Source organism: Schistocerca piceifrons, chromosome 5 (genome assembly GCF_021461385.2).
Source record: "Schistocerca piceifrons isolate TAMUIC-IGC-003096 chromosome 5, iqSchPice1.1, whole genome shotgun sequence".
In the NCBI taxonomy this organism is placed as follows: domain Eukaryota; kingdom Metazoa; phylum Arthropoda; class Insecta; order Orthoptera; family Acrididae; genus Schistocerca; species Schistocerca piceifrons.
The window spans coordinates 673082805-673096231 of NC_060142.1; the positions used below are offsets into that span (position 1 = coordinate 673082805).

The window sequence follows — 13427 nt, forward strand, 5'->3', positions numbered from 1 at the left end:
ACAATAAACGTTGACTTCTAAGTCAATGAAGTCAAAAGATACGGCCATTCATGTCACATATTTTGATACTTACGAACTCACTCATCAAAACGTGTAGGGTACTTTCCGCTGGTCTAGAATAATGAAATTTGGGAAGAAGAATGGTTTCACAGTACAAGTACAGCGAAAAACTCGAAATTCTTAATTTGTAATTTGTTTATGACACAAAAAATATTTCTTTTGTCATTTGTTATCCAAATTCAAAATTGAAATAAAATTCTCGGAGTCTTGAAATCCCTGGGATCGATATTTTGCCAGTATCAATATCTAAAACAGGCAAAAATTGTCAATATTTTCGATTCCCTGAATTGATGGTTCTAATGGCTCTGAGCACTATGGGACTTAACATCTGTGGTCATCAGTCCCCTAGAACTTAGAACTACTTAAACCTAACTAACCTAAGGACATCACACACATCCATGCCCGAGGCAGGATTCGAACCTGCGCCCGTAGCAGTCGCGCGGTTCCGGACTGAGCGCCTTAACCGCGAGACCACCGCGGCCGGCCTGAATTGATAAACTTCTGTACACATAATGAGACTTTCACTCCGCAGCGAAGTGTGTGCTGGTATGAAACTTCATGGCAGATTAAAACTGTGTGCCCGACCGAGACTCGAACTCGGGACCTTTGCCTTTCGCGGGCAAGTGCTCTACAACGTTTTTTTTTTCTTAATCTCATTTTGTTCGTTTTCGTTCATTGTATCTGCTCGGGGCGGACGTCGAAAGACACGCATGTCATTCGTTGCTAATCCATTAACTCATTTTTTTTTATTGCAGAGGGGAGGTAGCCCTCTGACCAAACACGCTGAGTTTCCGTGCCAGCTCCCACAATGAGCTACCGAAGCTCGACTCACGCCCGGTCCTCGTGCTTTGGTAGCTCAGACGGTAGAGCACTTGCCCTCGAAAGGCAAAGGTCCCGAGTTCGAGTCTCGGTCGGGCATACAGTTTTAATCTGTCAGGAAGTTTCTGTTCAAAATGGTTCAAATGGCTCTGAGCACTATGGGACTCAACTGCTGAGGTCATTAGCCCCCTAGAACTTAGAACTAGTTAAACCTAACTAACCTAAGGACATCACAAATATCCATGCCCGAGGCAGGATTCGAACCTGCGACCGTAGCGGTCTTGCGGTTCCAGACTGCAGCGCCTTTAACCGCACGGCCACTTCGGCCGGCGAAGTTTCTGTACACATAATTAATTTGTACGGAACTTCTAGCGCGCGAGAGCTACTCGCACCTAGTCAATTTTTTGTCTCGGACTGACAGTTTGTACAAAGAGACGTCTGAGTCATGGAAACTGCTTTGAACTGCCGTGCACGCCGAATGACGAGACGCTGTCGCCGGTTGGGGAGACGCCCCGCGGCAGCGGAAGTGGCGAGTTTTTCCGCGGCTGCGGCCGCGGCTTTGCCTCCCCTGTAAACAGAGGCGACCGTCCATCCTGGGAGCCCGCGGGCCGCGCGCCTGCCAGCTAGCGGACCAGAACGCGGACAAAGCGTCAGACTGGCCGGCCGCGCTGTGTCAGCCTGCACCTGCCGTAGGCGCCCAAGTCTCTCCTCCCCTCCACCTACCTCGGTCTCAGAGCCAACCCAAACTGCCGGCAATTACACGACTACACCATACACGGCATCTTCATTTAAACTGACGAGGTTGTTCCTTTCTTGCACTAATATTACACTTACTGTTGCTTACATTTATTAATTACGGAATACACTACTGGCCATTAAAATTGCTACACCAAGAAGAAATGCAGATGATAACGGGTATTCATTGGACAAATATACTAGAACGGGCATGTGGTTACATTTTCGCGCAATTTAGGTTCAAAAATGGTTCAAATGGCTCTGAGCACTATGGGACTCAACTGCTGAGGTCATTAGTCCCCTAGAACTTAGAACTAGTTAAACCTAACTAACCTAAGGACATCACAAACATCTATGCCCGAGGCAGGATTCGAACCTGCGACCGTAGCGGTCTTGCGGTTACAGACTGCAGCGCCTTTAACCGCACGGCCACTTCGGCCGGCGCAATTTAGGTGCATAGATCCTGAGAAATCAGTACCGAGAACAACCACCTCTGGCCGTAATAACGACATTGATACGCCTGGGCATTGAGTCAAACAGAGCTTTGATGGCGTGTACAGATACAGCTGCCCATGCAGCTTCAACACGATACCACAGTTCATCAAGAGTAGTGACTGACGTATTGTGACAAGCCAGTTGCTAGGCCACCATTGACCTGACGTTTTCAATTGGTGAGAGATCTGGAGAATATGCTGGCCAGGGCAGCAGTCGAACATTTTCTGTGTCCAGAAAGGCCCGTACAGGACCTGCAACATGCGGTCGTGCATTATCCTGCTGAAATGCAAGGTTTCGCCGAGCGGTCTAAGTCGCTGCAGTCTTGGACTGTGCGGCTGGCCCCGGCGGAGGTTCGAGTCTTCCCTCGGGCGTGGGTGTGTGTGTTTTTATCCTTGGGATAATTTAGGTTAAGTAGTGTGTACGCTTAGGGACTGATGACCTTAGCGGTTAAGTCCCATAAGATTTCGCACACATTTGAACATATATTTTCTTTTTTTGTGGGGTTTCGCAGGGATCGAATGAAGGGTAGAGCCAAGGGTCATAACACATCTGAAATGTAACGTCCACCGTTCGAAGTGCGGTCAATGCGAAAAAGAACTGACCCAGACGTGTAACCAAGGGCACCCCATACCATCACGCCGAGTGATACAGCAGTATTGCGATCACGAATACACGCTTCCAATGTGCGTTCACCGCGATGTCGCCAAACACGGATGCGACCATCACGTTGCTGTAAACAGAACCTGGATTCATCCGAAAAAATGACGTTTTGCCATTCGTGCACCCAGGTTCGTCGTTGAGTACTCCATCGCAGGCGCTCCTGTCTGTGATGCACCGTCAAGGGTAACCGCAGCCATGGTCTCCGAGCTGATGGTCCATGCTGCTGCAAACGTCGTCGAACTGTTCGTGCTGATGGTTGTTGTCTTGCAGACGTTTCCATCTGTTGACTCAGGGATCGAGACGTGGCTGCACGCTCCGTTACAGCCATGCGAATAAGATGCCTCTCATCTCGACTGCTACTGATACGAGGCCGTTTGGATCCAGCACGGCGTTCCGTGTTACCCTCCTGAACCCACCGATTCCATATTCTGCTAACAGTCATTGGATCTCGACCAACGCGAGTAGCAATGTCGCGATACGATAAACCGCAATCGCGATAGGCTACAATGCGACGTTTATCAAAGTCGGAAACGTGATGGTACGAAATTTCTCCTCCTTACACGAGGCATCACAACAACGTTTCACCAGGCAACGCCGGTCAACTGCTGTTTGTGTACGAGAAATCGGTTCGAAACTTTCCTGATGTGAGCACGTTGTAGGTGTCGCCACCGGCGCCAACCTTGTGCTCTGAAAAGCTAATCATTTGCATATCACAGCATCTTCTTCCTGTCGGTTAAATTTGGTGTCTGCAGCACGTCATCTTCGTGGTATAGCAATTTTAATATCCAGCAGTGTATGCCGTTGCGTCTACTGGTCCTCCAAAAATCCGCGATTTTTGTTGAAGAGGATTTAAATGTTCCTGGAGATGCTGTTTGGGCTGGTATATGCAGCAAATGAGTGATATGCCCTCATTTTTTCTATAGGCCCGCGACTGCAGCAAGCTATCTCGATATGTGAAGAGAAATTGTTATTGAATTAGACAATGCCACTATACTTGAAGCTGTACGAAACAACCTCATTTGGCAGCAAGACTGTGTTCCACCGCAAACTGATTACACGTCAATGCATTCCTGAATGACAATTTTCACGAGTGGCTCATCGGATCTCAATGTGTGTGTGTGTGTGGGGGGGGGGGGGGGAGGGGGTTCTGAAAGACGATGTTTTCGCTAAGAAACCATTAAACCTACAGCATTTAAGGGATTTGACGGAAATTAATTTGAACACATATTTTGTAATAATGGGGTGTTACGTGACAAGATGTTAAATCAGTATTTAAGCGATGTGTAAAATATGTAGATAATGATGGATGACCGCTTTGAATAATTCCAACAGTAAAAATTATTTTGTATAAACCATTAAATCTACAAAACACTGTCATGTATTTCCGGTTAACTGACTTGTTTTCAACCGTGCATATGTAACATTTTTTGCTTTGTGAGATAACTACTTCTCTTTGTTGTGTTTTCATCTGGCAGAGTCTGAAGATAGTTTAAAAGCTTCAAAAAATGGTTTAAATGGGTCTAAGTACTACCGTACTTAACATCTGAGGCCATCAGTCCCCTAAGAACTACTTAAACCTAACTAACCTAAGGACGTCACACACATCCATGTCCGAGGCAGGATTCGAACCTGCGACAGTAGCAACAGCGCTGTTCCGGACGGAAGCGCCTAGAACTGCTCGGCCACAGCGGCCGGCAGTTTAAAAGCGAAAAGCTTCAAATTCTACCGCTCATTGAATAAAAGTAACCAAGCCAGAGTTTTATATTGCACTGTCGGAAAAAATTAGTTCACCTAGAAAGACGACGTGGATCTACTGATAATGGTTTCAATGTCGTCCGCCAGCAGACAGCGTAGTGGCATACCTACAAGAGCACCAGCTGTGCCTTTGCTTTAATAGGAGATACTCAAAGCGAGAAGGGTCAGTGTGATGCAAACGTGTGAAGCGAACAGGCAACCATGCCACAGAGACGCACTCGTGCTTCCTGCAGCCAACTGAGCGAGTCTGAAAGGCGTCAAATTGTGGCCTTCAGTTTCGCGGGATGGTCCTTTCGGAGAATTGCCACACAAGTTGGACGTGCTGCGTCAGTTGTGCAGCGACGCTGGTATCAGCGGTCACGTGAACGTTCTCACACCCTTAGAGGGAGTTTTGGACGTACACATGGTACAGACGCCGTTAGGACTGTCGTATTGTAAGGGCAGCAGTGGCACATCGTACAGCTGCCACAGCACAGATAAGAGGGCTTGTCAGATCAGACGTGTGAAGACAAACTGTTGAGAAGCGGTTATTAGCAAACAGACTACGGGTACAGACCTCTAGCCCGTCTTCCACTCGCGCCACGACAGCGACGTGCACAGCTCGACCACTGCCGTCAGAGGATCACTTGGAAGGTGGAATGCCGCGACGTGGTCTTCAGCGATGAAAGCAGGTGCTGCCTGCACACAAATGATGGTCGTTTGCGTTTACGGCGTAGACCTTGTGAGCGCTGTCTCGTAGAGTGCATTTGTCCAAGACACTCCGTCCCCACCCAGGCCTTATGGTCTGAGATGTGAGCAACTGCGACTCTGGTTCACTTTTGGTGTTTCTGGAGAGGACGCTAACCAGCGCTCGGTACATGCAAAATGCCGTTCTTGTAAGAGAAAGGTGATGTGTTGTTTTACGAGGATACTGCTCGCCCACACACTGCTATGAAACCCAGCGAGGTCTGCAAGACGTGTACCGACTTCCTTGGCCAACACGACCTCCGGACTTGTGAGATACAATGGAACGAGAAGTGACTCCTTCTACTCGACAACCAAAAACTGTTACAGAACTACATGAACAGGTCGAGCAAGTGTGGCATATCGTATCCCATGACAGTATTCGCTACCTGTGCGATCGACAGAATGCCAGAGTCAGCGCCGGCATTGCAGTCCTGGAGGCTACACCATGTAATAATACGGGTGTTTCAGCATAGGTCGATACCTGGTACCTGAGAACCGCTTGTATTACTGATCTGTAAATGTAACCAATTCATGAACATATGCTCGACTGCAACAATAAATCTTGAGTGAATTGGAAACCTCTGAAAGGGTGTACTATTTGTTTTCTGGAAATGTATCTAGCGCATTTACAATCGCTGACTCTTGATGGTTTTATATCATTCTTTGACGTTATATGAACTGTCAGGTCGTTCAAACTAAGCGAGATGCTTGATAATTGCGTGCCTGTCGCCTTAAAGGCATGTAATGTTGATGCATTAAGTTGTTCTGAAAGCAGTGCTGGTATTCAAGACAATAAAAGCGGGTTAAAGGCTGTGAGCTATCTGGGGAAGTTAACCTTGCATTACTGAGCAACTGTTTCACCAGATATCCAGTCTAGCTTACCAAATTCCCAACCAGACTTACATTAATTATAATCTTATAGTAGTCATCTTACGATAACCAGTGATGTACATATAAAAAGACAATGTAAATAAAAAGAAATGAATCAGTTTATATTTGGACGTTTATTTTAACATTGATCATTGTTCCGTTAAAATTTCAGCATATTAACTTGATTCATAACTAAACTGGTGCCTTATTTAGGATTGTGAAAATGTGAGTTTGTAATCTTTCGGAACACATCAAATGTGGAGCCAAGATTGAGAGACTGCATACAACACTGCATTCATAAAATAACACCCGAAGAACGTTGAAACATATGCAAGAGGAAATTAACCACAACCAACCGATTCAATTTTCACCCAAAGAAGTTACGTTTGTAGCGCAATCCCGTCCGTCATGAAATTACCACACACTGATATACTAAATTCATACTAACTCTCTGTGAAATCTTCCCGAAAAGAATTGTTGAGGGCTACTTTGATGCTTACACCACATGCTTCACGTGGTCAACTTGGTTTACATAAAGAGTGTAACTCCACAGTAAATTTGATAATTAAAATAAATTACATCGAAACGCAATTTACGAAAGAAAAACCTCGAACTGGTTACTATCGTCTTACTATTAACCTGATGGGTCAAACAATTATATAAGCACGTGGTACTGGTCTCACAAAGTACACCCCACGTGGGTTGAACATAAAGAAAAGTTGCTATATTGAAAAATATTGTCAAGACGAGACGTTATAATCTCACACACATTCGCATTTAAGACTGATGATCTTAGTTAGAGTTATGGATCATCAACACGTGGTTCCACTTAACTCACAAAGTAGTGACAAAGCAACTACTGGAAGATATCCTGAACTTCACACTCGAATTACACTGCATTGCAATTTAAAATAACATAAGATATTTTAGGTCTAAACCTGAAATTAAGGTGATTAAATTTTCAGTTAGGTTGAACTTAAAAAATCCATTGTCCCACTGACTTAGCAGAGACGTGCTTAGCCGGAGATCTTACCACTTCAGACGCTCGCCGCGGACTGACTGCCCGTGGGCCCCTACCAAGGGTACCTCACAAATACAAACGGAAGTGACCAGAGAGGCAGCTTCCTATACCAACATGACAAGGGACGGACAGGACCATACCAAGAATAGAAACCTCTTTGCTTTTAGAAAGCGTAGCTACCTGTTCCGACGTTGGTCCTACTGTTCTCTAGCAGACAGGCTTTTCTGCTACCTTCAAGCATGCAACTAGAAGTACATTTGCTCATTCACCCTTTCACACAGAAGAGAAGGGGGATGACAGTATCTTATCATATACAGTATACAAAAGAAAGTAGATTTAGGTTCCGTATGAGACTGTGTGACATGAATTAAATACAAACTGTGTTTTAAAGTGTAGTAGTGTGACAGATCGTTCTTGTTTACGTGTAAAAGTAACACGTTCCACTGCTCAGTCTCCTCCCAGATAGAGTCAGAAACACCACAGTAAATTTAGAAGAGGAATTTATGTCGTAAATGACAACAGATTTAAGAAATTAACGTGAAAGGAATCCAACAGAGACTTATCAGGCATTCTTGACTAACTTTAACTCACCACATCCAATCTCAAAGGTAACTAACGCTCGCCACTGTCAAAGCAAACCTGATTTGTATCCTCAAAGTGTCGCAAGTAACGGCACACTTACGCAGCTGGCGAGAAAATTGAAAAGACATAATCTTCCAGATGTAGAAACACGCCTACCAACTTTCGTTTATGTCGCACAACTCAATGTTGCGATTTTCTTTCCGTCAGCATATGTATCCGTGAGAATTTATGTTATGCGTCCACAGAAAGATACGGTTGGTCTGACGCTTAATTTTTCTGTGCCAGCAACTGACGGAACTCAGATGTCTGATGGTGGCTTACCTTCTGACGTGTATTGTTGCCCCGTGTTCTTAACGCATTTCGCGGCTGCATTCCTTAAGAATTCGCTGTCTGGGGACGGATACATTCATGTTGCGCGCCTGTTGCCTCGTCTCAAACTGCTGGTAAGCAACGGCGTGGGCCGCTGCAGAGACTCATGTATTGTTGAGAACTGCGTCATGTCGCTCGCTGTGTGTTGTTCACGCTAAGGCGATGTACAGAAAAAAATAATCATCGCACAATTAAGGAACTCTTCCAACGATAGCTAAGGTGGGACGGCTGCGCAGCGCCTCCGAATATTAAGATGCCTCTTTCCTTGTTAAACCAAATAACATTTTTCAGTATATTACTTTTCGAATATTTTGAAGAAAAAAAAGAAGACGAAACGACATCAGAGAGGAAACTGGACGATAAGTATTTAATTCTTTCTTTTCATCATTCTTACAAAGAGGTTTAAGAATGACATATTTTACTATGGAAGAATTACCTAAGCGAACGATCTACATCTACATCTACGTGGCTACGCCGCCGAATATTAAGATGCCTCTTTCCTTGTTAAACCAAATAACATTTTTCAGTATATTACTTTTCGAATATTTTGAAAAAAAAAAGAAGACGAAACGTCATCAGAGAGGAAACTGGACGATAAGTATTTAATTCTTTCTTTTCATCACTCTTACAAAGAGGTTTAACAATGGCATATTTTAATCTTGAAAAACTACCTAAGCCAACGATCTACATCTACATCTACGTGGCTACTCTGCAAATCACTCTGGCACGAGGTCCATCGAGCCACCTTCACAATAATTCTCTGTTATGCCATTCTCGAATGGCGCGCATCGTCGTTACAAGTAGAGATGTTAAGATGGTGGTTTTAATGCTCCGCGCGTTCTACATAATCTCCCAGACATACATACGACACAGGGAAATTTCATACAACGACGTGAAACTGTCAGAAAAGCCCTTCTTTGGTGTGTTACCTAACTCGCACCATCTTCGGTCTTGCCGAAGCATCAGAGACGCTTTCTCCATTTTGTTGTCTCGTGGTAGATTTGTACTGATAGCACCAAGTCTCGTCACACTTGATGATTTTTTCCAAAATAGAATTGTTGACGTTTTTCAATCAATTCGCGGCAATCGTCCACGTGCCGTTGTTGTCGATCAGGAGTCAAGGTGTGCGGGACAGACTTTGCACATACTTCTCTCTTCTTTGAAACATTCTAGAGGATACCTTCAATAAATAGTTGATTTAGAGAGGTTTAGTTCGTTCCTCGATTGCGATTTGTGTCGCAACAACGTTCACACACTACTGCCACTCGTCCTCTACTTAACACTGCCTGCTCACAACTGACTGGTCAAATTCACATCCGTTGTTTCTAGTTGTTAGTTGCCGGCCGGAGTGGCCGTGCGGATCTAGGCGCTACAGTCTGGAACCGAGCGACCGCTACGGTCGCAGGTTCGAATCCTGCCTCGGGCATGGATGTGTGTGATGTCCTTAGGTTAGTTAGGTTTAATTAGTTCTAAGTTCTATGCGACTGATGACCTCAGAAGTTGAGTCCCATAGTGCTCAGAGTCATTTGAGCCATTTGAACCATCTAGTTGTTAGTTCAAGCTGCCACCGTAATCCCTGCACTGACGTCGCTTGTATGGCAGGAACAAAACCTGCGTAGAAACCTTTTAGGTTAGGTGAAGGGTGTATACCTTGCTTAATGTCAGGCTCCAAAAAAAGCCACCAGGCGGCAGATAGTCTCGCGGTCGACAGTGGTCAAAATATTTTGGTCAGTAGTGTAGTCTGCATAGTATTTTAGCTACTGATTAAGTTCTTGGTGTTGCCATCCTAGTTATACACAACTACATGTGCAAGCAATAACAAAAAAATATTATTGCCTTGTGAAAAACACGTTTGAAGTTTGTAGCTGCACTCAGCTACAAAGTTTATACCGCCGTATTTGTGGCCTCCAGTGTTAGCGTAGTGGTTCCGGAATACTTTACCAGAGTAAGGAATCCTTATTTTTGCACCTTGTTCTTTTCCTCAAATGTTTTCACCGATAGTTTCACAGGGCCATCTCGTGTCCTTATCAACGCTGAAAGTCCTGTGGCACTGGAGCTCCCTGTGAGACTCCAGAAAGGAATTCCGCTGCGAGTGTCCTGTCTTCTGGTGTTCATTGGTCGTTATGCTGGACCATGTACTGGAGAACAGCCCCGCGGTCAACAACAGTGGTATCTTCTGGAGCACCCCAACTCCTGTCACCCTCTCACATTTAGCTCAACACATGTCTGCCCCGTAACTAACTCTTATATTCATAATATAATATCACATATGTGATGAATAAGTCATCCTGCTCTCTTTTCTTTGAAGGTAAATCTGCATAACATCCTGCAGCACCGGGGACACGTGCCATGGAAGAAAGTATTCATACCCCGTTGTTATGTAGAATAACTTCGTTTATTAGAACTAATACGGAGAACCAGAGACGTTATTTGGTAAACTAACAGTATGGGGTTTCCTTAATAATCTGCAAAAAGTAAATAAAAATTCTGTACCAACTGGCTTCTATTATGGAGAAAAAAACATTCATACGCTACTGGAAATGTAAATACAGAAACGACTAACGAACCGCTTGCAGCAAGGAACGCCTTCAGTGGCAAGCTGGACCTCGTGCATTTTGGTTTCGATACAGGGTGAATGCCGTTCAACAACAATATGGGCCACATAGGGAAGGAAACAGCTGTAGAGGAAACGCAAATAGTTATGTCCCAAAATAAAAAGGGAAAATCATTTTCGGAACTAGCTGGGAAATATCTGAAATTATTGGAAGAAGCCGGGCTGCTGTGAAGTCCATAATATCGCGAAATACGGAAATAAATAGTGTATTACTAGCGAAAGAAGAGGTCGACCATAGAATCAAACAAAAAGAGAACGAAATGTGTTAACACGGACGCTCGAAAAGAATCCTAAATTGATAGCGTCTGCATTGTCTGCGATTGTTAATGATCATTTCGGATAGATCATACCAAGGGCTGTTCACTATATTTTAGGTAATGCCGGCCGGAGTGGCCGAGCGGTTAAAGGTGCTACAGTCTAGAACCGCACGACCGCTACGGTCGCAGGTTCGAATCCTGCCTCGGGCATGGATGTGTGTTATGTCCTTAGGTTAGTTAGGTTTAAGTAGTTCTAAGTTCTAGGGGACTTATGACCACAGCAGTTGAGTCCCATAGTGCTCAGAGCCATTTGAACCAGCCATTTTAGGTAATGCAGCTTATGAAGCTAGGGTACCTAGAAGAAAAGCATTCATCAGGAAAAAGAACAAAAGACTGGGACTTGAATTTGTTTGAGAGCATGTAAGTAAGAACGCGATTTCTTTTTGAACAAGGTGCTGTTCACAGATGAAAGTAAATTTCACATATTTGTAAATGATGGCAGAACTTTGGTGCGCAGACAAACAGGTATTGAGCTGGATCCGAAACACATTCCCCCAGTAAAGCACGATGGTGGAGGAACTATCGTATAGGGACGTGTTGGTGTTGAGCATCTTACTTTTGTTGAAAGTAACATGTAAGGATTCCACCAGCTAAATATCTTAAAGATAAATCTGAAAAAAGAGACTTGATAGTTTGGGTTTAGACACGAATTACTACTGTCAACAAGACCAAGATTAGAGGAATACAGAGGAAATTGTTGGTCTGCGGTTGTTGTACCATACTCCCCATGTTTTCAAGTTTCCAACACAGAGCGCAGACCTTAATACAGTTGAACAGTCAGAAAACATGAAATAAGAAGTAAGACTGCTCTGAAACAATATCTACAACAAGAATGGCAAAATACACCACTGGCCATTAAAATTGCTACACCAAGAAGAAATGCAGACGATAAACGGGTATTCATTGGACAAATATATTATACTAGATGTGACATGTGATTACATTTTGACGCAATTTGGGTGCATAGATCCTGAAAAATCACTACCCAGAACAACCACCTCTGGCCGTAATAACGGCCTTGATACGCCTGGGCATTGAGTCAAACAGAGCTTGGATAAAGTGTACAGGTACAGCTGCCCATGCAGCTTCAACACGATACCACAGTTCATCACGAGTAGTGACTGGCGTATTGTGACGAGCCACTTGCTCGGCCAACATTGACGAGACGTTTTCAATTGGTAAGAGATCTGGAGAATGTGCTAACCAGGGCAGCAGTCGAACGATTTCTGTAGCCAGAAAGGCCCACACAGGACGTGCAACATGCGGTCGTGCATTATCCTGATGAAATGTAGGGTTTCGCAGGGATCGAATGAAGGGTAGAGCCACGGGTCGTAACACATCTGAAATGTAACGTCCACTGTTCAAAGTGCGGTCAATGCGACCAAGAGGCGACCGAGACGTGTAACCAATGGCACCCCATACCATCAAGGCGGGTGATAGGCCAGTATGGCGATGACGAATACACGCTTCCAATGTGCGTTCACCGCGATGTCGCCAAACACGGATGCGACCATCACGATGCTGTAAACAGAATCTGGATTCATCCGAAAAAATGACGTTTTACCATTCGTGCACCCACGTTCGTCGTTGAGTACACCATCGCAGGCGCTCCTGTCTGTGATGCAGCGTCAAGGGTAACCGCAGCCATGGTCTCCGAGCTGATTGTCCATGCTACTGCAAGCGTCGTCGAAGTCTTTGTAGAGATGGTTGTCGTCTTGCAAACGTCCCCATCTGTTGACTCAGGGATCGAGACGTGGCTGCACGATCCGTTACAGCCATGCGGATAAGATGTCTGTCATCTCGACTGCTAGTGATACGAGGCTGTTTGGATCCAGAACGGCGTTCCGTATTACCCTCCAGAACTCACCGATTCCGTATTCTGTTAACAGTCATTGGATCTCGACCAACGCGTGCAGCAATGTCGCGATACGATAAACCGCAATCAAAGTCGGAAACGTGATTGTAGGCACTTCTCCTCCTTACACGAGGCGTCACAACAACGTTTCACCAGGTAACGCCGGTCAACTGCTGTTTGTGTATGAGAAATCGATTGGAAACTTTCCTCATGTCAGCGCGTTGCATGTGTTGCCACCGGCGCCAACCTTGTGTGAATGCTCTGAAAAGCTAATGATTTGCATATCACAGCATCTTCTTCCTGTCGGTTAAATTTCGCGTCTGTAGCACGTCATCTCCGTGTTGTAGCAATTTTAATGGCCAGTAGTGCATTACGTCAGCGACTACCAAATGCTGGTACATTCAGTGCTAAAGATGTTAACGGAAGTGATACATAGAAGAGGAATGGCTACAAAGTATGAACCTTATCATTATTTTCATGTATACTGTAATTTTCTGTGTATGTATGAATAATTTTTCCCCACTGTGCGGAGCCAGTTGGTACAGAATT

The 13427-nt window shown here is 44.8% G+C and overlaps 1 non-coding gene across 1 annotated transcript; it reads left to right on the top strand.

The window, feature by feature from the left end:
- The first annotated feature begins 904 nt into the window (after positions 1-904).
- Positions 905-979, top strand: Trnas-cga. The gene has a single exon. It is a non-coding gene; the product is annotated as a tRNA-Ser (tRNA).
- The last annotated feature ends 12448 nt before the right edge of the window (positions 980-13427 follow it).